Genomic DNA, 22,338 nt, shown 5'->3' with positions numbered 1-22,338 from the left:
ACTATCCAATTGCCTTTGTGCTTACAAGAAATAACTCAAGTTCCAGTTAGCATGTGGCTAAGCGAGAAGACCTAGTAACATTCTTATACTGTAAATCCTTGGGTTTATTTTTGCACAGCGTATAGTGTCTTTTATTGACGCAATTTACTTTTGCACTGCACAATTTATTCTGTAAATCAGGCCCTTTTCCTTTTGCTGGGTTCCTCCTTCACGTTCACTGCTTCCCTCAGGCCAATAACTCCTACAGCCCCCCATCTTCTCAGTCCGGTCCCCTTATTTTTTTTTAATTATTTGTACTATTAACCGTTGCCCTTCTCGCGAATATATGTGTGTCGACTTTATTCTAGTCGGTTTTACGTTTTTGATCACAAGGTAACGATTTTGGATTTATGCTTTGCCAGAATGACAAATAAATCAGTCAGCTCAATAAAAGTGCATTTCATGGAAGCACAAAAACAGGTATGCATTGGGTAGGTTTAACAAGAACTCAAATGAGAATGAAGAGTATTGTCATTATTAAAAGTTGTGACCAGATATGGTATGTTTAAACTACTTTACTATAGTAACTCTTAGAGGTCCAAATGTTGTTTTTAGCATTTATTCAGATGTGTAGGTGAAGACGTAATGCTATGAGTTATAGCACACATATGTACAAAATTGTGCTTAAATAAAACGAATTCGCAGTTGACAAAAAGCCTAGCGCCATGGAAGAAACTGGGGTACACACCCACTGGAACCCTGCATACTCCAGGGGGCAGAACCAGTGTCCATTGTCGGAAACACTAACTGTGAGGGCTGGAAATAGTGCTGCATTGGGCCCTTGTACACAGAATAAGTGTGCACCAGCCTAGAGCTGAAGGGTGCAAAATGTACATTGGGAGCATGAAGCCTGATTCCTCAGAGAACAGCACAAATTGCACTGCACCACTTAACCCAATGCAAGTAAGCCCAGCAGACACAAAGACCTCCAGCCTGCCAGAAATGAAGACCTCAGCTCAACAGATACAAATACCTTCAACCATCAGGCACAAAGACATTCAGCACGGTAGACACAAAGTCCTACACCAAGAAGACACAAAGGACCTTCAGCCCAGCAGATCCAGGGAGATTTAGCCCAACAGTTGGAAAGACCTTCACCACGAATCTGCATAGACCTTCAGACCCAGTAGACACAAGGACCTTAAGCCCAGCAGACACCAATACCTTCAGCCCAACAGATGCAAAAGACCTTCGGCTCAGCAGACACTAAGACCTTTAGCATGGCAGATACAAAGACCTTCACCAAGCAGACACAAAGACCTTCACTGCAGACACAAAGACCTTCACTGCAGACACAAAGACCTTCACTGCAAACACAAAGGCCTTCATCAAGCAGACACAAAGACCTTCACAGAGCAGGCACAAAAACCTTCAGCCAGCAGAGAAAACGACCTTCGCCCAACAGACAGAAAGACCTTCAGTACAGCAGACACAATGTCCTTCATCCTGGCAGACACAAAGACCTTCAGTGTTGCAGACACAAAGACCATCACCCAGCAGAAACAAAGACCTTTACTTAAGCACACAAGGTACCATAGCATGCTCCTTGTTCAGCTTCCCTGTCCTATCACAGCAAACTGGCAATATGCAAACCTTCTAGGCCATATCCATTCTGCATGTGGACAAAAGCAACCCTCGTGTGCCTCAGGCCTGTTAGGTTTCAGCAGTGAAGTGCAGCTTTACTTCCCAGGCACAACTAGCTCAGCGCCCATGTGAGGGCACCACCTAACTCCAAGGGAGACTCACCCAGACAACTAAAATAGAATTGCCCAAATGCGTCTTACCATTTTAATTGGCTAGAACAAAGTTAGTCTGACCCTGATGTGTGCCCCATTTAGCTGTGGATCATCACTCTGGTAATGCCCTGCAGTTGTGGCAAAATGAACTGTTGATGATGTCCTGGCAGAATGACCGACAACAGATTCTGTCCTTAAATTATGAGACATTGCAATTCCATTGCATTATTAGGATATCTGTGCATTGAGAACTGATCATGTGTGCAGCTGTCCTTACCCCGGGTCCAAGCTAGAATCTTGCACTGGGAAAGAAAACATCACATTATTATTGGAGGGTGCTTAGACTGCAAAGGAGAAATTGAAGCCACATCCATTTTATTCTCACATCCGAATACTGAGGCTGCATGAATTAGGATGTAAGCTTCAATTGCACAAGCATTTTAAAGTTAGGGTGAGAATTGTGAAAAAATGAAATGAGCACTAATCCCAGTGTACATTACATGCTTAGCAATTCAAGCATATAACCCTTTTACGAAAAATATATGTATCAAATATAAAGATCTATGCTGATTCTTATGCTCCTAATACGTTCATTGATTTAATGCAAAGCAGCCAAGGACCCTCGTTGGTGCCATGTGTCCCTTTCGCATAAGAGTACATTAGGAGAGTACCAGAATTATCATCTTGGAATGATACAGTTATATCACAAAATAATGTATTTGGTTATTCTAGGTTCTGATAATGTGCTTTGTTTCGTAAGACAAATGTTACATTCTAATTATGATTATAGCATACACTGGAAGTGGCCATTACTAATAAACATTGCAGCATTTTAAAAAGAGCCAATTTACAATGTTAGTACAATTAAATAATGTTCGTTGTTGGTCTTTTTTTAGTAGCTGTTTTATAAAAAAGAAAACACAGCCCTTCTCCCCTCAAGATAGCTTTTTTTATTTTATTTTTTCACATGTGGTCACGCAGCTTCAACAACAGCTGGAAGAATTCTAGCAAGGACATGCGTGACTGCAATTCTCACATAAAGAAAAAGAGACAAAGGCCCTCATTACGACCCAGGCGTTGGACCATGGTGCTAATAGCACCATGGTCCATGCCGGTAACTTACCGACTCCGCCATGGCGGAATGGGGAATTACCGCCCCATTCCGGGGTTGGCGGGGCAGTAATTCCCCATGCCGCCATGGCCCTTCCCCATTCCCATTTTTGCCCCATAGGGCTCAATGGGAATGGGGAAGGCGCTAAGTACGGTGCCGCAAATTGCGGCACCGTACTTAGCACCAAGGTCCCTTTGCGGGTTGCTTTTTTAACGCCTGCTAAAAGCAGGCGTTAAAGTGCCACCCGCAAAGGGACCTCGTAATCAGGCGTTAAGGGTTTAAAGGCGCCGCCACCTTTTACGGCGCCGTTAACCCCTTAACGCCTGGGTTGTAATGAGGGCCAAAGACCTCGAGTGAGACAGCAAGAAAGAAAAGAAGTGCAGAGAGTGAGATGGGGATCACTAGATCAGCATACAATTCAGCGGGTGCAGCTAGTATTGGTAAATCTGCTAACAGCATGTTAGCAAAGGCAAACGAGATTAAGTTGAAATCTGCAGTATTCAACTTAGCCAAAGAAACTAAATATTTAAAGTGCATCTCCCCTCCAAGGCCCCTGTTTAATGAGAGCCATATTTGGAGTATATATTTGCTCCTTCTTTGAAAAGGATGTTGACAAAGGCCAGATTCAATCAATTGGAGGCTAATGTATTGCTTTTCCGCAGAGCAGGTGGAAGCTCAAGAACAGATGTGTGCATTGATATCTGTCCTTGTGATTTAGTTACACAAGAAGCCCCCTTGCGTTGTATCTTGTTTTGCAAAAGGTTTGCTGATCTGAGAAAGCGATTTCTGCTGCCTGCCCTGAAAAGGTTTGGGTTTTTCCGCTGCACGGTAACATTATATCCCATGCTCTCTGCCCTCGAGAAGCAACTAACCTTGGCACTGAGCGTGTTCCTTATCATGCACATACAATGAAATCTTCTTTTGCTGCTTGATGTAGTTTGGGAAACCATAGGTAGAGGCACATTGTACTTTGTTATTGTCTAGTGGTTTGTATACAAAGGTTAATTGTATGAGTATGGGCCTCATTACGAGAATGGAGGTAGCCATGGAGCTATTAGCTCCATGGCTGCCTCCGTTCCGGGCTCCATTACCGGGTTCCTGCAATGGGGATTTACCAGGTTACTCCGAGATAGGAGGACCCGGTAAATCCTCCATGCAGGAACCCATCCCCATTCCCATTTGAGCTCCCATAGGGCTCAATGTGAATGGGGAGGGAGGGAATAACGGGCAGAGTACAACTTGACCGTTATTGCCTCCCTCTTCCCCTCGCGGGACCCAGAAAGCACGCCTGGTTTTACCAGGCGTGCGATCCGGGTCCTGCGATGGGAAGCTCGTAATCGGCGCTCCCGGATTGAAGGGGGCCGGTCCCATACCGGCCCCCTTCAATCCGGGAGCGCCAGGGTTATAATGAGGCCCAATGAGTGTTCATTAAAAAGTCATTGGCCTCTATACTATTTTATTCCTAATGTTTGCATTTAATGATTGTGTATGATTTTATTAAGTGTTTTATGAAATGTGTATACACTCCAATTGACTCACTGGCTTTCATAATAGAATGCAGATATATTGCAATGAGGAATTCTAATTTTAAAGAAGTTTTACAAAATAAGCAGCCATCATTTCCTTTAATCAATACATTGAAAACATTAGCGATCCATTGAATGATTTATTTAACTTGCTCACTCTTTATTTTAATTCAAAGGGATCATTTAGTAGGGGTGCTGATGTAAGGAATACAAACCTCCCACATGCACTTGGCCCTCTGGACTTTACTATTACTGCTCAAAGGTAATTCATATATTTAACAAGACTCACCACCCGGTATTCAGCTGAATCACGAGATCACTTAACTAGACATGCACTTAAAAGGACTATATTGATGACTCTCTGATCTTCAAATGTTCATTGTCTCAGCATTAATCCTGCCATGCAAGACACCACCATCCCCATGTCGCCATGGCCATTAAAAGATGTATCACTTATTTATTGGAATTTACAGTGATTGTAAAATGCCCGGCAGCCTGCCACCATAGCCGAGGAGTTCCAAATTCTCCTTACTGGCCTGCAGCAATACCTGCAAGGGTCGTTCATTGGCTATCATACCAATAAAGCATTTTATTAGTAAGTGGAAACATCGTGGCAAGAATGATTTTAAAAAAACTGCAACAATGCTTTCAGGAATACACCTGCCCTTAACATCTCCAACTACCCAGTTTTCATATTATATTAAATGTCATTCCATTGCTCAATTAATTCCAACCTAGAGTTATCTAATGGTTCAGCAGGATCTTATCATTAAAAAAAGCACATACACACATTGTCCAATATAAAATGAGGATATCTGTCATGTTCGTCCTTCACTATCACACAGTTGGAGGATGGAGCATCTCCGGCGAACAGAGCAGCTCTGTTCTGCAAATCTACTTAGATCTTCACTGCATTGAATATTCATACACAGACATGAACGCCCAGTGAACAGTCATTGTGAATGTCTTTGTAATAGTGGTGTCAAAGGTTGGGACTCATAGACTTAGACAATATGCTCAAAGCCACAAAGGAGCAATGTGCACAGATATTATGGAGCCATCAACTACTTAATAATTTATGTATTCATGTTATCATTTGTATAGTGGCTAAACCCAGCACAGCATGTGGTATCCCAGAATCCCCAAGGTATTGTGGTTGAAGTGGCTGGGAGCACAGATTTTGAATTTCGAACTGATGAGCGAGAACACATTCTTGCTACTAATCCCAGTGTAGAGGAGGAGCCAAGTACCCATACCTCAACCTTTCCACCCCTTTTACCTGTATGTTGGAAACCAGAGTATGTGACATACACAGAACAGTTGAATCAACAAAGGGCAGAGTATGGACTCTGTGCAGTACCAATACCTAAGAGAATCTGGGAGGCAAGGTACTCATTGAGAAAACCATACCTTCATTCAATAGAATATGATGGCCATTTGAATGAAATCCCTGAAGAAGCAGAGCCAATAAACGGCAAGGATGAATGGTAACGTCACTAACCATCACCAGTATACGTCAAGCAGATCTGAGATGACATACATAGAAGAGATGCAGAGACCAGAAAATGCAGATATTCTATAAAGCATAAAGAAAATATCAGGGATAAGTGACATCTTGGGATCAAGGTGAAAAGGCTTATGCCACAGAAACAGATGAAGACATTGAGTCATTTTATATGTGTACAGATGCAAAAGAAACGCAAGCAGGCAAAGTAATTTTGAAAACTAGCTTTAATCTTATAGTGAATAGATTGCGGCAAGCACCAACATATATATACATACTTATGGATAAGTAAAGGATGGATGTTTCCACCACACATTATAGCAGTGCTGGACAGTAGCAAGAAGGCCTAATTTCTTGTGTGTTGCAGTTAAAAAGCAAATTGAATTACAAAGGCTGGATGAACCAAGAAGCTATGGTCTTATCCAACTGGAGTGAACTGACATTGGATACAAAATCGTGTGAAAGAAAAAAACTCCTGTTCAGAAGGCATGAACATAACAAGGAAGACATCAGAGGTTTATTACAAAATACTATTAAATGCACAAAAAGGCTCGATTCCATAGTCTCTAGTCACATGGAAGCATGAAGTTGGACGAACAAGATGGTCACACCTACGTACAAGCGCAGACCGTGCTTCTCACTCCCTAAATTTCTCAGAGCTAAGTGCATGCTCATGGCCAAGCTTCAAAGCCTAATTGACAGTAGACCACTGAGGTGATGATGAATTGATATACTTATTGGTGCAAAGCAATGGTTAAGGTGAGCTCACCAGCACCTGGATGGCCAGCCTGCATGCTTCTAGACGTAGATGGAAAAGTACTGATGGAGGCTAGAGTTCCAACCAATTGTAGAGGACCGTGTAATTAGGGGTCCTGTAGTTGTGTAAACCAATGGGACGTTGTGTATTTAGTGAGTCTCCTAGTGGTTCTTTTAGGGGAGGGTTTAGTTCCCCCACCAATTCACTAACAATTCCACCCTCTGCATACACCTCTCAAACTCCAAACCAAACACAACCACAAACCTACAGCACAACAAACTGCACAAACTTCACTACATTGTAACAACAAAACATAAAACACACATATACTCACACAACAGTACACAACGACTTCCGGCCACAAACACCCCAGGCCCAGCCAACGGCCCCACCAGGCTGAGGCCGTCAACAGCACATCACTGCTCTCTTGTACTTTTCCAGCTTCCTCCACTAACTCACCCTCCCTTTTTCCCCTCTTTCAGAGCCGCCAGAGTTCCAGGGGACCACTCCGGTGGTGATAGTGCACGGTACAAATGTCCTGTAACATTAACATTAACATTAACATTAACATCACATATACAAACTTTTCTAGATTAGTATAGATCATATACTTAGATGTTCACTCAGAGCCAATCACCCATACTCGTAGGTTTTTGTAGTTTGCCATGTAGGATGATGTTGGTACATACGTAGGTTAACGTCATTGATGACGGGATTCTTGTATAAGATTTCAGTTTTTACTAAGAATATTTAAGAGGATCGAGCGAGTTTGTTGATGTTCGTTATGCTCCCTGTTATAGATAATTGAAATTAAAACAGTCTTCCTTTTGCCAACTACCTGAGTCGTTTCGATTATTGATGTATGAATACAAATCTGCATCCCCATCCATCTTCAGGGTAATTGCTACTCATCAAAGGGGCTGGGCTATCCAGTTCACTTGGTAGCAGAGGATTGTTCAGAGCCATCGACATGAGTAAATTTTAGAGTCCCGGAAATATCAGACAACCTTTGCCATTCGGCTGAAAGTACGTGAAGCTCCATGTAGATAGTGATTAGTGTAATTTGAAAAAAGCTTGCAAGCTGTGTGTGATGAGTCCCCTAGCTTCCATAGAATCCCCTCCCACGTCTACGAGAAGCTGATCGGACGGAAGTTAGAAGAGACAGTAAAAAAGGCATACAATCCCGCGAGTCGGAAGACGAAAATGAGAGCGGTGAGTAGAAACTGAGTGAACTGGCAAAAGTATAGGTGATGAGTGAAGAAAGAAGTGAGTACCGGAAGGTAGCGGGATAAAAGATAACGTGAGAATAAGTAGAGTTATATGTATGGGGAAAGAGATTTTGACTTGAGTGTGGCCACGCAATTGAATATCGTGAGAGAGGCCACGATAAGAGAATACGCCCTGGCCTGCGTTTTTTACAAATGTATCAGAAGAAATTTGAACCTAGAGTCCAGCAGTGGATGAAATAGAAAACGGATTTGATTAAAGGTGAATCTAAAGAGGTTAATTTACACTCGGTATGGAGTATTTTAGAGGGCAAGACGAGTCTTAAAGAGAAGATCGTAGGAGATATATGTGGCCGGTCGAGTTTGTCTGTTTGTTTTATGTGATTTTGAAAAATGATGAAGTCATAAATGGAACAATTAATTGATCATTTTTAAATTGAACTTGATGGTTGTTTTTTAGCAAGATTTAAGTAAAAATTGTGATTTACGGGATTGGAGCTTATGACGATTGGTGCTCGCTCATATTGTGTTATTTTTCTAAAACTTATTTTTTAAATCTGTGATTAAAAGCAAGCGAGTTTCAAACAGGTTGAGGATAGACGAGTTGAGAATGGAGGATATTACTCCACTTGTGAATCTCTGCAGGCAGTTGCTGAAACAGGCACCTAATTTTAGACAGTACAGTGCGGAATGGGTTAAAGGAACCGCAGACAAAATGTTTATGCCATGGCCGCAAGGAGGGTCACTATCGAAGGCAGCATATGATGACATATTTGGATGCAGCGTACACAGGAAAAAAGCTAGACAAACAATTACCTATCGTAGAGCTTTGGAAGATGTACCAAGAGGAGCGAGATGAATTGCCTCCTGTAGATTGGATACTTAATGTATGCAAAGAGGGGGGTGAGGAGCCCTCTCATCCCTCAGCCCCAGCTGAAATAGAATATGAGAACAAGAAAGATGATGGGTTATACCCTTTGAGGGAGCTTAAGGCAGCAATAGGGTATAGCAACCCATCATATGAGTCACCTACGCAAAGTACTGATGAGGGTCCAGACAAAGATACTGAGAGAGATGTAATTTCTAAAGTCCCGAGGGAGAGGGAGAGATGCGATAAAGAGAGAAGTGATCGAGCAAGCACATCTCTAGATATAGGAAGAGAAATATAGAGATGGAAGGGAGAAAGAGACAGCTGATGAGATAGCAATCTTACAGAATGAATGGATGGGTGGTCAGATTTTGCTTAAACTCGATGGTAAAGACATCGAGGATGTAAGACAAAGGGAAGATCAAGATGAGCAAGACAAAACGGATAAAGAAAGAGAGGAATGATTGAAAGACGAAGGAGCAAAAAGGAAAGATAGGCAGAGATGAGAGCATTTATATCAAGAGTAGCAGTCAAGAAAACAAGATAGAGCAGAAGAGCAAAGAAAACGTGACAACAGACAAAGAGCAATAGATGAGCAGGAGAGGCTAGAATGAAAAAGAATAGAAGAGGTGGAACAGAAGTTAAGGGACAAGAGAATACAGAGATGAAAGGATGCAGAGAACCACATGACAAATGAGAGAAGTGATATGAAGAAAAAAGAGAAAGACAGAGTCAGAGAGGAAGCAAGGAAACAAAGAGAATTTGATGATGATATGGAATGTAAAAGAAGGCAGAGAGCCTGCGATCTCAATCACTTGGAGAAGGAAGTAAGGAATCCTAATCCAACAATAGCATGCGAGGACATAGAGGAGTTCTTCCCAGAATACAAGTCATTACCCGGCCCTTCTAGAGTAAATCTAGAGGATGAGTTGGACTCTAGGAGCATTGGACAAGCGATCGATGAAGTATATCATAAAATGAGAGCTAAGAAAGATTAAAAAGGGAAGGAAAAAAATGATCGACTTGAGAGCACTCAGTTCTATGACACTGAGGGAGCCTCATTTAGTATGAAGCATAAAGAACTGTCTTTAGACAGACTGAATCTGAACAGAGATGAGGAGGAGAGAAGTTGCACAAGTTGGGCACATGAGATGTCAGACGAAGACAGAAACACCTTCCATGGGGAAGAGAGAGGGAACGTATGTGGTTCTGAGGGATGTTTTTCAACGGAGAAAGAAGTCAGGTGGTCAGATTTAAATGCACCTATGTATAGGGCATCAGAACCATTGGCACATTCAGACAGACCTAAAGGGCAACTCCTTGGTGAGAGGGGGGAGTCGCCGCCTTATGTGAGCAGATTAAGATTGCTACCAGGGTGAAGGTGATGAATATGCTGGTGTTACTACAGTTAACACTGCTCATGATGGAGCATCATTCAATAATTGCAGAGCGGCAGTCTGGAAAGCGCTTAGAGTGCTGTATCCAGACACATCGATATGGGAGCTATAATGACAAAAAAGATGCAGGACGGAGATGATCCACTTGTTTACTTTCAGAATTTTCAGGAACAATGGTCCTTGGAAACAAGAGAATCTTGGGGAAAATCTATACCTGTGTTCTATCATATATTGTGCCAAGGGCTGCCAGACCCTCTACAGAAGTAGCTCAAGAGGTTATTGGGTATAGAAGCCAAACCATGGTCCGAGATTCAGCTGACCATTGTGCATTATTGTAGGAAAAGAATCGCAAAAAAGATGATGCTAGGAAAAGCAAAGAGGCAAAATTAGTACAGAAGAAACTGTCTAAATATGCCATTAAAGGGGCAATGTTGACTAGTGTAGATGGATTGAATTCACAGCAGATTGCAACTATGCCGCAGGTGAATAACCAAAGGCAGTTTGATCAGAAAAATAATGGATTTGCTCAATGAGGAAGGGGAGGATTTCGAGGAAGAGGTTTTCTGAATTATCAAGGGAATTGGCAGAATAATCAGGGGAGCTTCCAGAACAATCAAGGTAGGTTTTAAAATATGCAGAATGACTGTAAAAACATGCAGGATGGGCAAATTAGGAGGCCACCTACATGTTGGACATGTGGGTTGACAGGACATTTTGCTTGTATGTGGAGAAGTCAAAGTTTTGTGCAAAACAGCCAGTTTTTAAGAGGGGGGCTTCAAACCCGCCTGCGTATTCACAGCAGAGTGGTGATGGATTTGCTCAGAATCAAACGAAGCAGCAAGCGCTGAAAGTGCAGCAAGGCTTGCAAACACAGAAGGTATCAGTCAATCCGCCGAAAGGGCAGTCACAGCACTCGCCCATGCAGATTTAGCAGAGTACAAGTACAGGACAGTTAATGACTCCTAGAGTAGGGGTTGTCACTGTCGATGGAGGAAATCCTTTTACAGGTAACGGAATGTGGCTGTACCCACAATAGGACAGCTCACTGGGAGACTTGATGTGTTCAGAACTATCTGTGATGCTTAATTCTCATGAGGAACCGAGGGCAGATGTCAATATAGGAGGCAAAAGTGTTTCGTTCTTAGTAGACAAGGATGCAACATGCTCATGTATACGAGAGGGTAAGTTTTCAATGTCTGGCAATGGCATGAATACTCAAGGTTTTTCAGTAGAGTTCCTTTTACTGATGAATTACCAGTCTCTATAGGAGAATGTGATATGTGCCTCTGCTATATTCAAGGCAGACACCTCTCAATATATTGGGTCAAGATCTAATGACGAAATTGAATATGACAATCTCATATACCAATGAAGGCATAGTGTGTTCAACACCATGAAGGCATTATTTAAACGTGAGCAAATTTATTATGGTATTTTCAGGACAGATAGCCATGAGAGCAATACCTTTAGAACCAGAGCTTTTTCATTATGGAGTACGCATTTTATTGACATGGCTACCAGGCCTAGTAGGCAGAACGATGAGAATACCTGATGAATTTCTGTTCAGACAAAAAATAACTATGCGTGAAGTAGAGGGACAGGTTTTTCCCTTAGAGCTGCAAGGAGCAATAATGCCAGGTGAGATGGCTTTGCTTGATGGAAATGATGATAGAGGCAGGCGATGGTGTGCAGTAATTGCCATCGGGAAAGGTTACAGATTGACTGACGTTGATGACGATCTATTTGGAGATTTTCCATCTGATGACAAAGTGATATTTGATATGAGTATTACTTATTGGGTGAGAGCAATCAAAAGAGTGGTTCCTCAGAAAATGATGCTAGCACAAAAACGTCCTGAGTATTTTGATGAAGACATGGCGAAAGTGCCAGTTTAATTATGGACCACAGGCCCCTATGACGTAGGCCTGTTAAAGGGGCTTGGAGAGGTGAAGATTAAATTGAAACCAGGAGCAATTTTACCTCAAGCACGACAGTATCCCATGTCTCGGGAGGCAGATGAAGTATTTTTAAGACGATTTATGCCATGATGGATCAGGGTATCTTAGTGACGTCAGAGTCATTGTGTAATGCTGCAGTGTACCCTATCAAGAAATCTAAGGGCGGGTTTTGGAGACTAATTCAAGATCTTAGGCCGATAAACCAGATTGTAGAGGCCGAGTTCCCTCTAGTTCCTAATCTGGCTACAATCTTATGTAATATACCTGTTGAAGCACGATATTTCACTGTGATTGATTTAAAAAATGCATTTTTCTCAATCCCATTGCACAAAGACTCACAGGATCTGATGTAATTCACGTTCAGACAAGCTAAGTTAAAAAACATGAGATTGCCTCAAGGTTATTGTGAGCCTCCATCGATTTGCAATTAGTCCTGCAGATGGACTTAAGCAATATCGATTTAGGAAGTGTTGGGTTGCAATACGTAGATGACATTTTAGTATGCAGCACTTCAGAGGAAGAATGCAGATGAGATTCTGTTCAGCTAATGATTGCACTTGCTGACAAAGGATATAAAGTTGACAAAGAGAAGTTACAGTATTGTCAACAAGAAGTGTTATACATAGGCCAATTGATTTCACATGAAGGAAAGAAGGTTACCCCTGAGAGAGCGCAAAACCACACATGATAAAACACATGCAGAGATTTTTAGGATGGTGTAATTACGTCAGAGCATGGGTCTTTGACTACAGTTCATATATAAGGCCTTTATTACAGGCTTTAAAGAAAGCAGAGGTTACACAGGAAAAAATCGTGTGGGCTGAGGAAATGGAAGAAGGGTTTGATGAGTTGAAAAAAGCGATTTGTACAGCTCCAGTTTTAGGGATTCCTAATTGTGCTGAGGAATTCTTTTTATATTTGCATACAGATGGCACTTTTATGACAGCAGCCTTACACAGACAACCACATTGGGGTACAAGCCCCTTGCATATTACAGTGGGAGTTTAGACCTAGTAATGAGAGGTCACATTCTGTGCAACAAATCGCTGGCAGCCGCTACGTTCGCTATAGAGAAAGCTGCAAGCATACTGATGGATGCTCTATGACGTTATTTGTTGAGCACGCACTATTTGCCAATCTAGAGAAAACAAAAGGCACATTGACTTCTCAAAGGGCTTCTGCCTTTGAGGTAGTCATATCAATTCCGGCGATCAAAATAGTTCGATGCAGAATAGTGAATCCTGCCATGTTTGTAGCTGAACCACTGGCAGAAGATGAGCATGCGCATGACTGTGCAAATTATGAAGAGCTCTATGACAAAATCCCAAGGGTAGAAGAAAATGCCTTGACAGGTGGAGAAATTGTTTTGATTGATGGTTCGTCAAGAATCGATCAAAATGATGGACAGCGATATACAGGTGTCGCTGTAGTAAAACACACAGCCAATGGGGAGTTTCAGACGTTGGTAAGTGCACAACTCCTGTCTCACTATTCAGCACAGGCTGCAGAGCTAGTGGCGCTGATTATCATGCTTGAGAATCATGCAGACCAGGAAGTAACAGTGTACAGTGACTCCACCTATGTGACATCAACGGTGCATGCAGGGTTAGCATGTTCAAAAAGGAGGGGCTACCTCCGAGCCGATGGCATGCCTGTGCAGCATGCCACCTTATTGGACAGGCTTATTAAGGCACTGCAACTCCCAGTAGCCATCACAGTCATTAAATGTGCAGCGCATACTAAAAGGGCAGACTTTATCTCACGTGGAAACCAAGCAGCAGACAATGAAGTGAAACTTGCTGCATGTTCAGATAATGTAATGACCTTTGAAATGCCTGATGTAAATGAGAAAATGGTTGTAATGATGAACGTGTCTGAAAGATATAGTGATTTGTCTAGAATGCAGTTGATGTAAATTCAGGGGGAGCACCTCAAGATGAAAAGAATTTGTGAACGCGAAGAGTGTGTTCTTTAAACCCCTCTGAAGCATTGTGGTGACAAGACAGCACTGGTAAACCGGTGATGCCTGTAGTCTTCTTAAGGGTGGCGCTGGAACAGCTACACTACCCTGCGCACACAACTAGAGAGAACCTCACTGCAACTATTGAGAGGATTGGTTCATACCAAATTTGTTAGAGCATGTTGCATTCTATGTAGTAAACTGCATCGTGTGTTAAATGTGTACGGCTGGGCACAGTTAGGGGAGCAATTCCAAGACCTACTTCAGAGACCCACTGGCCCCTTTCTGCATTTGCATATTGACTATGTTGACATGCTGTAAGTATGTAATAGATATAGATAAATGAGTGTTGTAGTTTGTCCTTTTTCAAGATGCATTGAAGCTGGTCCATGTACACACTCAGACTCTACCTGTGCAGCCAAATTCTAAGTGTGGGAAGTATTTCCCAGATGGGGAGTATGTGAAATAATGAGGTCAGACAATGGCTCGCATTTTGTGAATCAAACATTTGAGCAGATCAGCTTGTTTCTTGGTATAAAGCACAAGTTCTCTTTGGCCTCTGTGAATGGCTCAACGGCTTGCTTAAAGAAAGAATAGCCAAGTTGAAGCTTACCTTGAAGAAAGGGTGGTTGCATTGCATACCACTGGCATTATATGCATTGAGGAATTAATCAGGTTCGGACCACCATCTCACCCCCCATGAGATAGCGACAGGGAGACGGATGAGGACACCCCTCCTGCCTCCATCCAAAGTTAGAAGTGATGCTCACCCAACAGCAGAATTGTTAGGAATGGAGCTACGTGAGTATCTTGGGTGCATGACTTCAAGTATCTCTATCATTTCAGGTCAGCTGCGGCAAAAAGCATGTGGGGCAGAACAGAACACAGAAGGAGATGCTTCAACAAGTAGTGTTCAAGAACTTTGTATTCCCAAATTATTCCCTGGAGATGTAGTCCTAATCTGTAGCTTCACGAGGAAGTGGCATGAGCCAAGATTTAATGGCCCTTTCATTGTGGAAGACGTCACACCGTCTGCAGTCAGAGTGCAAAGTAGAAGTGCTTGGACTTTCTTAGGCGACGGCACAGTTTATACTGGAGAAACCCCTCTGCCCCCACCCATAGAGTAGCAAGCATCAGGGAAGAACCTCAGAAAATGCAGACAAGGTCTATGATGAGAAGGAAGGACACAGAGGCTGTTGAGTGAAAAGAAAAGATTTCATTGGACTATGGCTTGGTTCGGGAAACTCTTTTAGCCATCTCTGAAAGGGTAAAGGGAAGCTAATACGAACACTCTGTGCTGTCATTTCAGGTTGAAAGAAAAATCATTCCTTCTTAAAGCCACCAGAGCTTTATTAACGTTGGACTGAAGCATGCTTTAAGCCTTGATAAGAAGAGAAATATGACAAATTCTAAGTTCATTTTTGATAATTGGAAGAGGGTGCAGTACCCCATTCATTCCCTACTGAGTTCCTGTTTGGATTTGCACATGATGATTCCCAATGAAAACGTCTCAAGGATCATATTTGAAGTTTTTTTCTTCATTCTGCGTACGTATTCAGCGATTGTGGGGAGAACTAGTAGTGTTTATATTTTTCTGCAAGATCCTAAGAAGTCCAAAGTAAGAAGGTTGCTCACAGCAATTATTGAACAAATTCTGCAGTTGCCAGAGTATAGTGTGGAAAGGACAAATGCCCCTATCTGCTGATTATGCTCACAGGTGTGGTTTTCCATCTTCTGATTGAGGAGTACCCACATCTTGTTGGAAGACACACTGATGTGCACGTGTTCCTAAGGGATTCGAGAAACAGTGCAGCACTAAACAAAATCTTGAGATGCGTCATGCTGCAAGTGAACGCCTATTCTGCAAGAAATCTGAGATCAGAGTGAAACTTTCCTTTGAGGGACAGATCAAGAGGTTGCTGGTCAGACAAAACTTTCATTTCATGTTGAAAGAAATTCGTCAAGTCATCTGGTTTAATGCAATTTCGAAGAGTGAACTAGGAACTAGTGTATGTCGTTGAACTTGTCTAGACATACTGACATACTGACAGCAGTTTTTCTTCTTGCTGGAGTGGCATTCACATTTTATCTGGTTAAAGTCTGGTTCGAGGGAGACATCAAGAGTTTATTCTTGTTATCCAGGAAAGCAGACTGCAGATCAAGGATGACATTTTTGAGTCAAGACAACAGCTTCCAGAAGCAGTACATAATGATGATGTATTAAGGATTACTTTTTCCTTCCTTAGGCAATAAAAATGGGCAGTATCAGCAGTAATATAATAATGCCATATGCAGAGAGACGTCCACATTGTCCACGAAGTAGATGCTGTAAATTGACATACCTATGTGTTATTTACGCTTGCATTGTGTTCATAATCATATGCTTTCACTTACAGTACAGACATCGTACTACCTTGATGTACATGGAGCTAGGACTCCTGTGAATTGTCCTGAGCAGAAGGAAGGTGCAATCATGGCAACTACTAGGCACCCGAGACCCTACGAAGTTAGCAAGACATTTTCATGCCCAAATGGTATGTTGGGTGGATGAAACTTTCTCCTATTCAGGGAGCACTGATAGATGTTCCTGTAATTGATCCAATCAGAAGGAGCTATGCTAACACACTTCATGATATGATCATACAAGGTCACATGAAGAGGATGAGACCTAAAGAAAGCACCAAAGAAGATGATTTTGAATTAAATGATTACTTTGACAGCATGGCTCCCTTGGGAAATAACATATGGTATCAGCATATGAAAGAAGTAGGAAGAAGTCTTCAAAGGAGGAATGCTTTGTATGTGCACTCCTGCTATACAGTATGGGGAAATCTAAGATCTTTATAGCCATTGAAATAGATGTTTTGACTGCACACTGCATATTACATCTAGCATTCTGTAGTACAAGAGGCCAGTTCATGGGTCGAACAGCCTACCCCAAATGGGCAACAGAATGGACAGATGCAGATGACAATGACTATATCCAAGACACACAGACAAGAAACAGAGTCCATACTAAAATTCATGTGATCAGATATGAAAAATCTGGGGTAAAAGATCTGGAATCAGATGGGAAGTGAATAACAAGCCAGAAGTTCCAAGAAAAACTGCAGAAGATATTCGTAGATGGAACAACAGAGGCCAGATACAGATTTGGGGAACTGTGCTATCACCAGATGGCTGCGAAGAAGGTGTAGTGATCTGCAGAGACTGGGTGATAATGGGTCACTACCAACCAACTATTGAGAATGCACAGATGTTTTGTAAACCTATATGGTCTAAACTTGCTAAGCTACTGACATAGGTTGAAGACCGAGGAGGATCCTTGCAGGTAGTGCCTTTGGAGAGTGCAAAGCTGTGTTTCAGAAACAATGGCACAAGAAAAGTTGGAGAGAACCAGAATCATGGGAGAATATTTTAAGCACCAGGAATGTACATTGGGACAGCAGTGATCATGGATCATTATTGGGCTTTTGGATCCAAGGCATACATTAAGTTACCCAAGGATTGGGGAAGGATATGCACATTGGTAAATGTCCATGTTCCAGCATTGGTGAATCCAAAGAGTGATCTGAGCCTTGACAATTTTCCAAAAGTAGATGCTCACCTGAGGAAGAAGAGATCTGTGGAACTGATAAATATGACGAAGAGAGAGAACTATTTCTCAGCTAAGTCAATAGAAGCTTTTGACTCTATTCCTTACGAACACAGGCTGTTCAGCCAGACCTCGTAAATGTTCACGTTGATCTTCATGCTGAGAATCCAGGTTGGAGCAAATACAAAATGGCTTCAAATCGCCAGATGGGAACTGCTGTAGACAATTAACACAACTATAAAGGGATTAAATGCTATCAGAGAAGAGATGAGAGCCGTAAGACTGATGACTCTTCAGAACAGATATGTTTTGGATAAGATTACAGCAAAGGATGGAGGTGTTTGTGTAAAAATCGGAGAATCATGTTGCACATTAATACTTTCGCATGATGACGAGAATGGCACCTTGACACAGGCCATAAACATACTGACGAAACTCCATGGTCAGATGATAGACGAACTAGAAGACATTGCTGATGACAGCTGGTTTGGATCACTCTTCTCTTGGATTCCACAATGAATAGCAGACATATTCAGGTTTCTTGGGGCCCTGATCGTGTTGGTGTTGCTTGGATTTTGTATGATCAAGATAATAATCTCACAATGCAAGAAGACAGCAAAGAGAGCCATAGGGATGAAGATCATGATAAATGTCAAATCAGGATGAAAAGCTAGAAACTTGACAGATGAAGAAATCAGGGATTTCGTGAAGGCCAGTATCCATGCACCTGAAGGGACGAAGTTCATGTATCCAAAGAACCATAAGAAGTATGTAGGAAGATGGATCTATTGCAGTCCAAGGGGAAAATGTAGTTTTATGACATGGAACAAAGATGAGCATGTTAAATCAGCTGGATGCCGGAAGGGAGTCATAAAGATATGGATCCCAAAGAAGCTTTTCTTCAGACCTAGATGCCTGTGAAGGATGATGAGAGAGTGGTTGATAAATCACCCAGAGGGGGGAATGTAGAGGAGGAGCCAAGTACCCCTACCTCAACCGTTCAACCCCTTTTACCTGTGTGTTCGAAACCAGAGTACGTGACATACACAGAACAGTTGAATCAACAAAGGGCAGAGTATAGACTCTGTGCAGTACCAGTGAAAGTACCAATACCTAAGAGAATCTGGGAGGCAAGGTACCCATTGAGAAAACCATACCTGCATACAAGAAAATATGATGGCCATTTGAATGAAATCCCTGAAGAAGTAGAGCCAATAAACAGCAAGTATGAATGGTAACGTCACTAACCATCGTCAGAATACGTCAAGCAGAGCTGAGATGACGTACATAGAAGAGAATGCAGATATTCTATAAAGCATTAAGAAAGTATCAAGGATAAGTGACATCTTGGATCAAGGTGAAAAGGCTTATCCCACGGAAACAGATGAAGACATTGAGTGATTTTACACGTGTAGAGATGCAAAAGAAATGCATGCAGGCAAAGTAATCTTGAAAGCTAGCGTTAAGCTCATAGTGAATAGATTGCGGCAAACGCCAACATATACATATATACTTATGGATAAGTAAACAATGGATGTTTCCACTATGTATTACAGTAGTGCTGGACAGTAGCAAGAAGGCCTCATTTTTCGTGTGTCGCAGTTAAAAAGCAAATTGAATTACAAAGTGAATCTCAGCAGACGACGCTGGATGAACCAAGAAGCCAAGGTCTTATCAAAGTGAAGTCAACTGACATTGGATACAAAATCGTGTGAAAGAACAAAACTCCTGTTCAGAAGGCATGAACATAACAAGGAAGACGTCAGAGGTTTATTAAAAAATAGTATTAAATGCACAAAAAGGCTCGATTTCATGGTCTCTAGTCACATGGAAGCATGAAGTTGGATGAATGAGATGGTCACACCTGTGCACGAGGGCAGACCGTTCTTCTCACTCCCAAAACTTCTCAGAGCTAAGATGCAAGCTCAAGGCCGAGCTCTAAAGCCTAATTGACAGTAGACCATTGAGGTGATGATGGATTCATATGCTAATTGGTGGTAAGCAATGGTTTAGACGAGCTCACTAGCACCTGGATGGCCAGCCTGCATGCTGCTAGACGTAGATGGAAAAGTACTGACAGAGGTTAGAGTGCCAACCAATTGTAGAGGAACGTATACTTAGGGGTCCTGTAGTTGTGTAAACCAATGGGACATTGTGTATTTAGTGATGTTCATAGTGGTCATTTTTAGGAAAGGGCTTAGTTGCCCCACCTGATGATAATTACCAATCACATATTCACACTTTTTTAGAGTAGTATGGATCGTACACGTAGATATTCACTCAGAGCTAATCACCCATACTCGTAGGGTTTTGTAGTTTGCCACGTAGGATGAAGTTGGTACATACGTAGGTTAACGTCATTGATGACGTGTTTCTTGTATAAGATCTCAGTTTTTACTAAGAATGTTTGAGTAAGAAGATTGAGTGAGTTTGTTGATGTTCGTTATGCTCCCTCTTTTAGATAAGTGATATTAAAACAGTCTTCGGTCCTGGGCCCAGCCGCTCTCCACTTGCACTGATGCCTTGGAACCCCTCTGCACTGCGGGACTGTCTCTGTATCCCTACAGACCCCCCCTTTCCCAGCACTTGTTCTGTACCTACCTTGCACTTGCCACCAGCTGGCCCTATTTATTTATTACTTTACGCCACTTACCTTGTACTGCACTTCCCCTCCTCCCCTTCCCCTTGCACTTTTCCCCCTCCCCCACCCCTGCACTTGCGCGATCTGAATGACACCTGGCCTAGTAGGATCGTTGTCTGTCTCCCCTTGTTCCTCCCCTCCCTGCCTCGTCGCGCCTTGAAACACCTGTGTATAGGCGCGTTACAAATGCCATATCATATCTCATATCTCATATCTCATATCATATCTCATATCTCATATCTCATATCATATCTCATATCATATCTCATATCATCCTTTTGCCAACTACCTGAGTCGTTTTGATTATTGATGTATGAATAAAAATCTGCATCCCCATCCATCTGCAGGGTAATTGCTACTCATAAAGGGGCTGGGCTATCCAGTTCACCACCAATGTTACTTCTTCTACGAGCAATTCTGCTTCACTAGCCCTCACTGTCACTAGTGACTGACACTCACCCATACCTTGCAAATCAATTGGCAGTAATAACACCTGGCACTCTTACATGTGCTCCTGTATTACTGTCTAATGGCGTATGACCTTATTAATCTCCATTGCCTCTGCTGGCTTTCTCAGCCCTGCCTGCTGATGTATCTCCTATATCTTCTAATTACTTCCTCTGCCCCATTTCAGTTCCGTTAGTGTGCTGATTGAAGAGGATTGGTCAGATGGCTCTCCAGCCACCTCAGCAGTGGCTCCAACAGTAATACCAGATGTCCCAGCCGATTCCCAAAACCATTCTGTTGAATTGTTAATACTGATGTCTCCCGAAGGTGGGGAGGGGCAAATTCAGAGTAAATGCTCAGAGAGGTCCATTTTGGTTCAGCCTCTTCGCTTCAGACTGGTCAGCACTGGTAGGAAGGAAAATGTGTCTGTACTGGTGAATTCTGGTGAGCAGGTAGCCAGGGTGGAACAGAGAGATCATTTTCATTATTTGAGATTGTGAGTTAACATGAAAATCTGTTACGCTCACCTGGCTCCCACAGGGGCATCGGTCGGACCCGGACTGCTGCGTCCTCCACCCACGTGATGCGTAATGCAGCGATGACTGACTGGATCTGCCCTCCAATTCTTGTCAGCTTGACCCGTAGAAGTATTCTCCTACAAGTGGAGGGATGGATTTAGCCACTTGTGGATTCAAGTGATAGCACCCCCACTGTCCTCCCCTCCAATCACCTCTGAAGTGCCCTCTCTGCAATCTCACCTTATATTCTTGAAGGATGAGCCCTCCATCCTGCGAAGTACGCAGGGGCGCGTTGATGACCAGTTACTTCACTGGCCTGAAGATATTGGAAGAGTTGTAGACGAATCCTGACTCCAAAAGGTCCTGGCGAAGAGCCGTAAGTATATAGTTCGTAAGAGTTCAAAATGTCTGGAATTCACTCCTGTCCAATTCCTCTTTTACCTTGCAGCTTTGACCCAATAAAAAGATTGACAGCTGAAAGCGCTCCAGTAAAAGTCTGTGTTACCCAACACTGTCCGGTAAATAATGCCAAGGGTTAAACTTGCTGCTTTCTCCTTTTCTTACAGGTGCGGCATAAGAAGATGTGGCGTGCTGATGAATAATACCTCTGGCGGTAAAATCAGGTAAGCATATGGCGGCTAAAGAGATTGTCTCTGTCTGTTCTCTCTGCTCACCTTGTTGTTTCTTGTCCCCCTTAGGTGCCAGAATTCGGGGATGTGAAGATAGAGACAGCGCCGGATCGAAGATATGCTGCGTGGAACGGTGAGTATGGCGTGGCGCTGCTGCTGGCGATGCGACGCGTTTAAAACAAAGTCTTTCCTCAGGTTTGAAGATGCAATGAATCCGGGATCAGGTAAGAAATCAGGTAATACTCTTGTTCTAACCTTTGCTTCTTTCCTTCTTTCTAGGTGCTCCAGGTTCGAGGCGAGCATGGCAGAAGGCTGGATGCTGCTGCTGGCACGGTGACCGTTACGCTGCTGGATGCAGAATAATGCGAAGCGTGTGCTGCTCTTCGGGTGTGGTTTAAATAGCCTCCAAAGTAGTCCCAGGTAGGT

General features: G+C 42.7%; 1 protein-coding gene across 1 annotated transcript in view; it reads right to left on the bottom strand.

The window, feature by feature from the left end:
• Positions 1-22,338, bottom strand: part of TRHDE (thyrotropin releasing hormone degrading enzyme) — a 3,000,980-nt gene that overhangs the window by 2,887,788 nt on the left and 90,854 nt on the right. The window lies entirely within an intron of this gene.

The sequence above is a fragment of the Ambystoma mexicanum genome, chromosome 12, assembly GCF_040938575.1.
Source record: "Ambystoma mexicanum isolate Mex_15411 chromosome 12, UKY_AmexF1_1, whole genome shotgun sequence".
NCBI lineage: Eukaryota > Metazoa > Chordata > Amphibia > Caudata > Ambystomatidae > Ambystoma > Ambystoma mexicanum.
The sequence above is the reverse complement of the archived record's forward strand: the minus strand, read 5'-3'. Positions and strand labels throughout refer to the sequence as shown.